Here is a 9,171-nt window from a genome sequence, read left to right on the forward strand (position 1 = left end):
GGTGTCATCTACTTGTAAATTGAGCTGTGGAAATCAACTATGAAAAGCAACTCTAATTTCGTTATGATAAACTCTGAAAGCACTCATTCAGTTGAAAAGAGAAAGTCATTTGTTTCCAGCTGTTGTGCTTCGGTAACATTAAACAATTCTAACAAACAAAGGATAATAGCACACAACAATCGCCGCACCTTCAAACTGAGAGAAGATTTGACACATACAATAGCAACCCATCCAACCACTTAGCATACCCTCCTTGTTTCTTTGAATAATCATGGCTGGTCAGTGTTCTGATCCTCTGTCAGGGGAGAGCCCTGTTTGACTCTAGGTGTGGCTGAGCCGGTAAACGGGCTCGTGCTATGCAGAGCAGCACACGTTGGGCTGCTGATGTATAGCTTATCACACCCAGTGATCCTACATGTAGCATGTAGCTCCATCACCAGCTGAGAGTCCTAGGCAGCCAGGCATCTACTCTTCTTACAGCCCCCAGCGGAGCTCCATGCTGTGTAATGAGGTCCCAGAGGACACCTCAAAGTACTGCTGCCCTCACACTCTGAGGTGTGTCTTAGGGATACACATTCCACCGGTTTCCCCTACAGACTCTGGATGAGGCTTTTAGTAGGGACATATCTCATTCCAAACAAAACAGGAGTTACATTTTAATATTATGGGAAGCCGCCAAATGGTGAGCACACGTGGGTTAGGTGATTATGGTGGAGCACCTGCTGCTTGTGTTTGTGTGCACTTGGATGTATGGGATCACTGTGCATCCTGTTGTTGTTTGTTGGTGTCTGTCTACCCATCAGATTCAGTCAACAACAATGCAGTATGGTGAAGATCAGTGGAGGCTGCTGAGGGGAGAACGGCTCATAATAATGTCCGGAACGGAGCAAATGGAATGGCATCAAACACCTGGAAACCATGTGTTTGATGTATTTGATAATATTCCACTGATTCCGCTCCAGTCATCACCACGAGCCCTTCCTCACCAATTAAGGTGCCACCAACCTCCTGTGGTGAAGATATTTCATTGCCCATGATGTATGGTCGGTGCGAGGTAAGTGATATGGTTCCCCAACTGGCCCCCAGGTTTCTGATTTAAATAAATGGGTGGACAAAAAATACTGTAAAACACCAGCCAATCAGCTCCAAGGGATTTTGTTTTATTTTAGAAATCTGTTCCAAAGTATTCCTACGCATAATAAAGAGATATATGTGATTGTATACAAATGTAAGCAAGGTTTGAAATTATTATGTTTTAATCAAATATTATATCTATTTGGGCTTCTTGTTGTCAATTTGCAGTCTATAAATTATGTGTAATTATGTTCCGGCACCCTGACCATCAACTCAAGAAACAAACGGCCAGTGGCTGCTCTATTACATAGCACTGCATGAGCCTCATGTATGTTACATTCCCTATTATCTCTAGCCTAGTGGTTTTACATGACATTTACCCAACAACTGAGAGGGAAGGGACGGGAACTGTCTGATTCCTGCTCTTATCATGCCACTTGAGACAATGGCTATTTTCCTGTCCACATGCCTGTCTGTCACATGTGGGCTCCGGAGAGGCGCAGCGGTCTAAGGCACTGCATCTCAGTGCTTGAGGCGTCACTACAGACCCCTGGTTCGATTCCAGGCTGTACCACAACTGGCCGTGATTGGGAGTACCATAGGGCAGCGCACAATTGGCCCAGCGTTGTCCGGGTTTGGCCGGTGTAGGCCGTCATTGTAAATAAGAATTTGTTCTTAACTGACTTGCCTAGTTAAATAAAAAAATGTATCCTGTCTGCCCTTCTACACCATGTCCCTACGGGGTCCTTGTACCCTTGCTCCTGCAACACACACAAGGAGACTGTGATCCCCTCTATTCCATTTGTCTTTGTTCAGTACGCTCTTATATTATTATCTGGAATTTAGACTGCAATTGAAAGGGGAATAATTCTGCTGACTTTCATTCAGGATAATAACTTCTGGCCTCCAGAGTGGCGCAGCGTCACTACAGACCAGGTTCGATCCCAGGCTGTGTCACAACCGGCTGTGACTGGGAGTCCCATAGGGCGGCGCACAATTGGCCCATCGTTGTCCGGGTTAGGGGAGGGTTTAGCCGGGGGGGCTTTACTTGGCTCATCACGCTCTAGTGACTCCTTGTCGCCGGCCGGGCGCCTGCTGGCTGACTTCGGTCGTCAGTTGAACAGTGTTTCCTCCGACACATTGGTGCAGCTGGCTTCCGGGTTAAGCGGGCGGGTGTTAAGAAGCATGGTTTAGCGGGTCATGTTTCGGAGGACGCATGACTTGACCTTCGCCTCTCCTGAGCCTGTTGGGGAGTTGCAGTGATGAGACAAGATCGCAATTGGATATCATGAAATTGGGGAGAAAAAGGGGATAAAAAAAAGGATAATAACTTCTTACTCTTTGTGTTAAGGCTGTCAGGTTTTGTTGTACCTTTGAGGACCTTACACACCATATGTACAAAAGTATGTGGACACCCCTTCAAATTAGTGGATTCGGCTATTTCAGCCACACCCGTTGCTGACAGGTATATACAATCGAGCACACAGCCATGCAATCTCTATAGACAAACATTGGCAGTAGAATGGCCAGTACTGAAGAGACCTTCAATGTGGCACCGTCATAGGATGCCACCTTTCCAACAAGTCAATTCATCAGTAACGCGTAACGCGTAAAAATCGTCTGTCATTGGCTGCAACACTCACTACCGAGTTCCAAACTGCCTCTGGAAGCAACGTCAGCACAAGAACTGTTCGCCGGGAGCTTCATGAAATGGGTTTCCATGGCCGAGCAGCCGCACACAAGCCTAAGGTCACAACGCGCAATGCCAAGTGTCAGCTGGAGTGGTATAAAGCTCTCCGCCATTGGACTCTACAGCAGTGGAAACGCATTCTCTGGAGTGATCAATCATGTTTCACCATCTGGCAGTCCGACGGACAAATCTGGGTTTGGCGGATGCCAGGAGAACGCAACCTGCCCCAATGCATAGTGCCAACTGTAAAGTGGTAGAGGAGGTATAATGGTCTGGGGCTGTTTTTCATGGTTCGGGATAGGCCCCTTAGTTCCACTGAAGGGAAATCTTAATGCTACAGCATACAATTACATTCTAGACGATTCTGTGCTTCCAACTTTGTGCCAACAGTTTGGGGAAGGACCTTTCCTGTTTCAGCATGACAATTCCCCCGTGCACAAAGCGAGGTCCATACAGAACTGGTTTGTCGAGATCGGTGTGGAAGAACTTGACTGGCCTGCACAGAGCCCTGACCTCAACCCCATCAAACACCTTTGGGATGAATTGGAACACAGACTGCGAACCAGGCCTAATCGCCCAATATCAGTGCCCAACCTCACTAATGCTCTTGCGGCTGAATGGAAGCAAGTACCTGCAGCAATGTTCCAACATCTAGTGGAAAGCCTTCCCAGAAGAGTGGAGGCTGTTAGAGTAGCAAAGGGGGGACCAACTCCATATGAATGCCCATGATTTTGGAATGAGATGTTCAACTAGCAGGTGTCCACATACTTTTGGTCATGTAGTGTAGATACTCTGGCCTTTTCATTGTGTGTTTTTTTACATTTATTAGAAACACTTGTGAAAATTCAGACCACCAAAAAACAAAAGGCACTATACATCTGAATGAAAATAGGCGCGCAGGGGCTAGAGTGGCTCAGTGCTAGATTGTAAACCCTGTTCTTTCAGAAAGGCAATGCACAGTTCGCTCAAACGGCCTTCAATAAAACCTAATCCTATTGGTTGTGGTTCTCATTCCTATGAAAACATTGCAAGATGAGATTTTGTGGATTTGTTTTTCATATAACTGTACAACATTTTACCAGAAGTTCCCTTTTTTACCATGTACTGAGGCAGAACAAGTCAGACGCTGTCTGTTTCATTGAGCAAAGTGAAAGGAAATGTATTTTACAGACCAAAATTGCCATGGAAAAGCCTTTCACAAATAGCCTAAGGCAGCGAGTAGACCATAAAGGGGAGATGTGTATAATATGGAGCTGTGAATGCCTCTTCACAGACATAACAATACCACAAACTGCATCTTTCTGAATGATGAGTTGTAAACACATGACAACATCAGAGATATGACAAGCTTGTAAACCACGAGCAAATAATAATCCAGACTGCAATAAGGCAAGGGCACTGCAGGGCTTCACTCTCTGCAATAGCCTTTAGCCATGTCACATGGTACAGTGGCACTGAAAGAACATGGAGAATGATAGGCCCAGCCATTGCCTTAAGCCCGGAAGTGTACAGGGAACCTTGCCAGCGAGAGAGACCAGCCTTTTATCGCCCTCCCACTGGGTTGTTCCGGGATAGGAACCCCTGAACATGTGCGATAACATTGGCCTTGTTGCAGGTTTGTCCTTCAGTATTAACTTTGCAGATTAATTGTCCGTGCAGTGCAGGCTGCCATTGATCATATTCACCAGTGGCCCCAATAATGCAGCGGCCTGTTAAATAAGATATGAAGGTGAATTCTGGTTGATCACAACCTCTTATCATTGCATCTTCATCATCCCCCACCCAATTCCCCCCCACCCCCCAGGCTGAATGGACAGAATAATTCCCTTGCCGCTATCTCTCCCCGGAGTCAATTTTAGAGGTATCATACTAAAAACAGATATGCACATTTCCGGAAAAGCAGGCAGGGATTGTAGAAAATGATGAATTAATATTTCATCTACCCAAACATATTTCCAGTACATACAAGACATGCTGCTTCTTCCTCCTGTCACCAGCAGTAGACATGATAGAGGAGGGCTCAGGTAGTGCTGCAGCAGAGGGAACAGGAGACGTCGCTGTAATTGCTTGTACCAACGGAAGCCTGAGTTGAAGTTCAATTAGGCCTGGATACTTGCTAGGTTCCACCACACATCTTCCAACACACTGTCATCCATACCATACATTGTCTGCTGTCTGGAGTACATCTAGGTGTGTCACAATGTTTCATATAATCAGTGTTTATGAATATCAGTATCTGTTCCAGTATAATTGCTCTCTGTCACAGTCCAGAGATATGAATCACCAGCGTTTTATAGATTAAGGGATAAAGGGGCATCATAAATGGGCTCTGTACAGCAATTCATGTCTGCTTCCCGTTGTCAAGCTCATCCGTAATCTCTAACAAGCATCTGTGTAATCCGTATTCCATCAGTCAGGGGGGTACCTGTAGAGCACAGGTGTCAAACTCATTCCACGGGGGGCAGAGTGTCTGCTGGTTTTCACTCCTCCCTTGTACTTGATTGATGAATTAAGGTCACTAATTAGTAAGGAACTCCCCTCACCTGGTTGTCTAGGTCTTAATTGAAAGGAAAAAACAAAAACCAGCAGACACTAGGCCCTCAATGGAATGAGTTTGACACCCCTGGTGTAGAGTAATGGAGTCTCTCTCTCTCTCTCCCTGCAGCTCCCTCTCTCTCTCAATTAAATTCAATTCAATTTAAGGGCTTTATTGTCATGGGAAACGTATGTTAACATTGCCAAAGCAAGTGAAGTAGATAGTAAACAAAAGTGAAGTAAACAATAAATATTAACATTCAACATTACACACAGAAGTTCCAAAAGAATAAAGACATTTAAAAGGTCATATTATGTAAGTATACAGTGTTGTAACAATGTGCAAATAGTTAAAGTACAAAAGTCTCTCTCTCTCTCTCTCTCTCTCTCTCTCTCTCTCTCTCTCTCTCTCTCTCTCTCTCTCTCTCTCTCTCTCTCTCTCTCTCTCTCTCTCTCTCTCTCTCTCTCTCTCTCTCTCTCTCTCACACACACAAACACGCTTGTGTGCGCAAACACAAATACACATGCATACACACACTGTGTCTCTCTCAGCTTTAAAAGTCATTCTGCCTCAGGAGGCATTGCATGTTTGTATTAGGGATTGCATGAAAATGAAATACAAATGTAGTTACGGGCGCAGGTGTGGGTTTGTATGACTGACTGAATTTGGATCTGTGTATGGAAGAGAGAGTAAGGGAATGAAATTGATGTTGTCTGAGTATGTGTCAGTTGGACACACTACCTGACAGGTACAGTCCAGATGATAATGTGGATGTATTCACTTGCATGAATGAGGGATTGGTCATTCTTGGTCACTTTTTGGAGTCTACATTTTACATTTTAGTCATTTAGCAGACACTCTTATCCAGAGCGACTTACAGTTAGTGAGTGCATACATTTTCATACTTTTTCATACTGGCCCCCCCGTGGGAATCGAACTGTGCAGTCTACAAACCATGTTGAAAGTCCATGTCAGTAGCCTTACTAGTCTTACACAATCTGGTATGTTTCATGCATTTTCATTACCTTAAAACAAAATAGGCATGAAATCTGTCTGGTCGGAGACGCATGTTAAGTGGTGAGAGAAGTTGGCCTGGCTGACATGGACCTGCAGGTACGTAGTTAGTGGTGGAACCATTCCTTGCCCAATTACACTGGACTTCATTCAACTTGTTTGGTGAGAAGTATTCGACCTACTTTTGGGTACAAAGCACCAGTGGCCTGAATACTGAGAGGCTTGGGACGACACGTGATCACCTAGTGCCATGAGAGACTCTTATCTTTAGCCTTGAATTATAATGCACTAACTGGTTCAGCATGACATCTCTACAGGATATCACACTTCAGGTGGTATATACTCAGTGTACATATTGCAGGAACTAGGTATAGGCACATCAATCCACCTTTACTGGAAGGGGTTCAAAATAACTTGTGATTTTTTTTCTGTGCTTAGGGACAGGCTGAGATATGACCAGAAATGGAAGCGTGATCTTCACAAGGTCCCTCTAATTGATGTGGCTTGGCAAGAGTTGCTGCACACAAGCACAAGAAGAAAAGGGAATTGAACCATATGATAGGAGAACCATATAGGCTTTCTAAACAAATAAACCCCAAGAGGCACTTTACTGTGTGCTGTGAAACCACCAACCAAAACAACAAATATTCCCCCCTGAGCTATTTTTTTCCTACTTAGCTATTTTACATTTTAGTAATTTAGCAGACACACTTATCCAGAGCGACTTACAGTTAGCGAGTGCATACATTTTTCATACTGGCCCCCCGTGGGAATCAAACCCACAACCCTGGCATTGCAAGCGCCATGCTCTACCAACTGAGCTACAGGAGACAATTATGAGAGGAATCATTGAGGCAAAACAAAGTACGCTTCATTATACTGCACATATTGGTATCTTTAGACTCACACAAAAACTAATCGTCATCACCTGTTCCATCTTGCTCAAAATCAATTATGAAATGTAGACGCTCCGAAATACAATAACGGTAATCTGCTGAGCACTTCTAATGTGACTTTAATCATACTCATTAAAGAGAAATCACTCATCATATTGTCACGCCATGTGCTCTCCACAAAAAACCCTTGCCTCATAATCCAAACCAATGCATAAGATGGAGATTAATTTCCTCGATGGGGAAAAGTAATCAAGAATCCTGGAGTGGCTCTCAGTGGCAGACGATTGCTGTACTCAGAGATGAATCAGGTGTGCATGTGCCCACTAACATTTGCCTCTTGATAGCCTACCTAATTGTAGTCTAGGTGGTGAATCGTTCAAAAAGACAGAGGAACAAATCTAGAGTACACACAATTTTACAGGTGATTTGCAGTCCTCGTTAGCAATTCAGTTCAGTTCTTGCCATGTTTGCACTTAGGAAGTAATTAAGGCTACTGTGGGCTTGACAACACAAAATTATTTTTCATGGTCTTTTAGGAGGATATTCAACATGTCAGGAGTGATAGAAGGATTGCTATGTGGTGCCAGAGATGAACCACCAACATCTTGGATTAAAGAAATGTTGAACACCTTTTTTCTCTCTGATCTCTAGCCTACTGAAATGACCAGCAAGCAATTATGACCAGCAAGTAATATCAAAGTACTATCAAAAGTATGTTACAAATAATTTAACTCTAAGAAAAGTAAATACAAACTAAATATACAGTTTGCACATATTCTTGCTTATTTCTATTACTGACTGATTATGCATGGGGGGTAGCCTAAGGGTGTCCATGAAGTGTCCCTTAGTTGTGTGGGGTATAATTCCAAATTGTGAAAATACTTGAAATTCTACACTATTGACTCAGCAAGATATCACTGGCCATGATATGTGTTGCAATGCTGTGTGATCAGTGGATATTGTTTTAAGAAATCCATGTAGATGTAACTGAAATCAATGAGATGAACTCATGTAAGCCAACATTGTTTATCATTACAATTAAACAAACTAGGCAAATAGATGCAAACATCCATTCTAGGCTACAGTGTCATTAGCCTATAAGTCATTTTTCTATTCACTCTGACATTTTCAATTTGATTGTATATGTCGTTCTATTATAGGCAATTGACTATAGGTTATTTAGGTTATTATATCTAAGTAGGCTACTTGATGCACCGTCTGTGATAATGTATGCTTGCCAATTTTAGAGCAAAGTATCACAAAATGATTAACTAAATGAACAAGAACATATGATGGATAACAACATGTAGACTACGCCTTTACCGCCAAACCATGCTAATAAACATTTACAAAAGTAAATACATGTACCTTTTTAAGGGCAGTTCCTATCGTTCCAGTAGTTTGAAGAGGTTGAATTTAGTTTATAGCGGACTGAGATGCTTAGCGCTCCTGAATCTCAAAACGTGCGCAATTGGTCAGACAGAACTAGAATGACACGAAAACGCTTCCCCGAGCGTAGATGCTATCGCCCCCCCCCCTACCCCCCACCAACCCCCCCCCCCCCCCCCTGTGAAAAAGAAGAAAAACTAATAGGTTTTCGTCTACAAAGACGTTCAGAGAAAGGGACCCTATCGCAGTCAATAGCTTTTAGAAATCCATGGCAACCGAGAAAACCCTTCACAACTTCTCAATGTTGTGACCGGGTTAAAACACACTCAATGACAGCAACATTATTCCACTCACAGAATAGGCATGCATGTTTTGGGGAGGGGGAGGGGGTGACTGGACCAGGCTATTAGAATGAAGACAGATTATTGAATGGAAGGATAATGGAATTGGAATTGTGAATGTAAATCAAACAACCTCACAGGATATGATTATTCAAGTGAATGGTTTGTATAGGAACAACATTATGCAGGTAGGCTAAATATGCAACCACATAATAAAAATAAAAATATCGA

The 9,171-nt window shown here is 43.4% G+C and overlaps 1 protein-coding gene across 1 annotated transcript in view; it reads right to left on the bottom strand.

Moving 5' to 3' along the window:
• The window catches only part of LOC311139010 (neural cell adhesion molecule L1-like protein), an 84,053-nt gene extending 75,342 nt beyond the window's left edge, over positions 1 to 8,711 (bottom strand). The window contains exon 1 of the mRNA XM_084173837.1: positions 8,579 to 8,711. The gene's annotated coding sequence lies outside the window, so the exon portion shown is untranslated. The remainder of the gene's footprint in view (positions 1 to 8,578) is intronic.
• Between the last annotated feature and the right edge of the window lie 460 nt (positions 8,712 to 9,171).

This window comes from Coregonus lavaretus (assembly GCF_964263955.1).
Source record: "Coregonus lavaretus genome assembly, chromosome: 12".
Lineage (NCBI taxonomy): Eukaryota > Metazoa > Chordata > Actinopteri > Salmoniformes > Salmonidae > Coregonus > Coregonus lavaretus.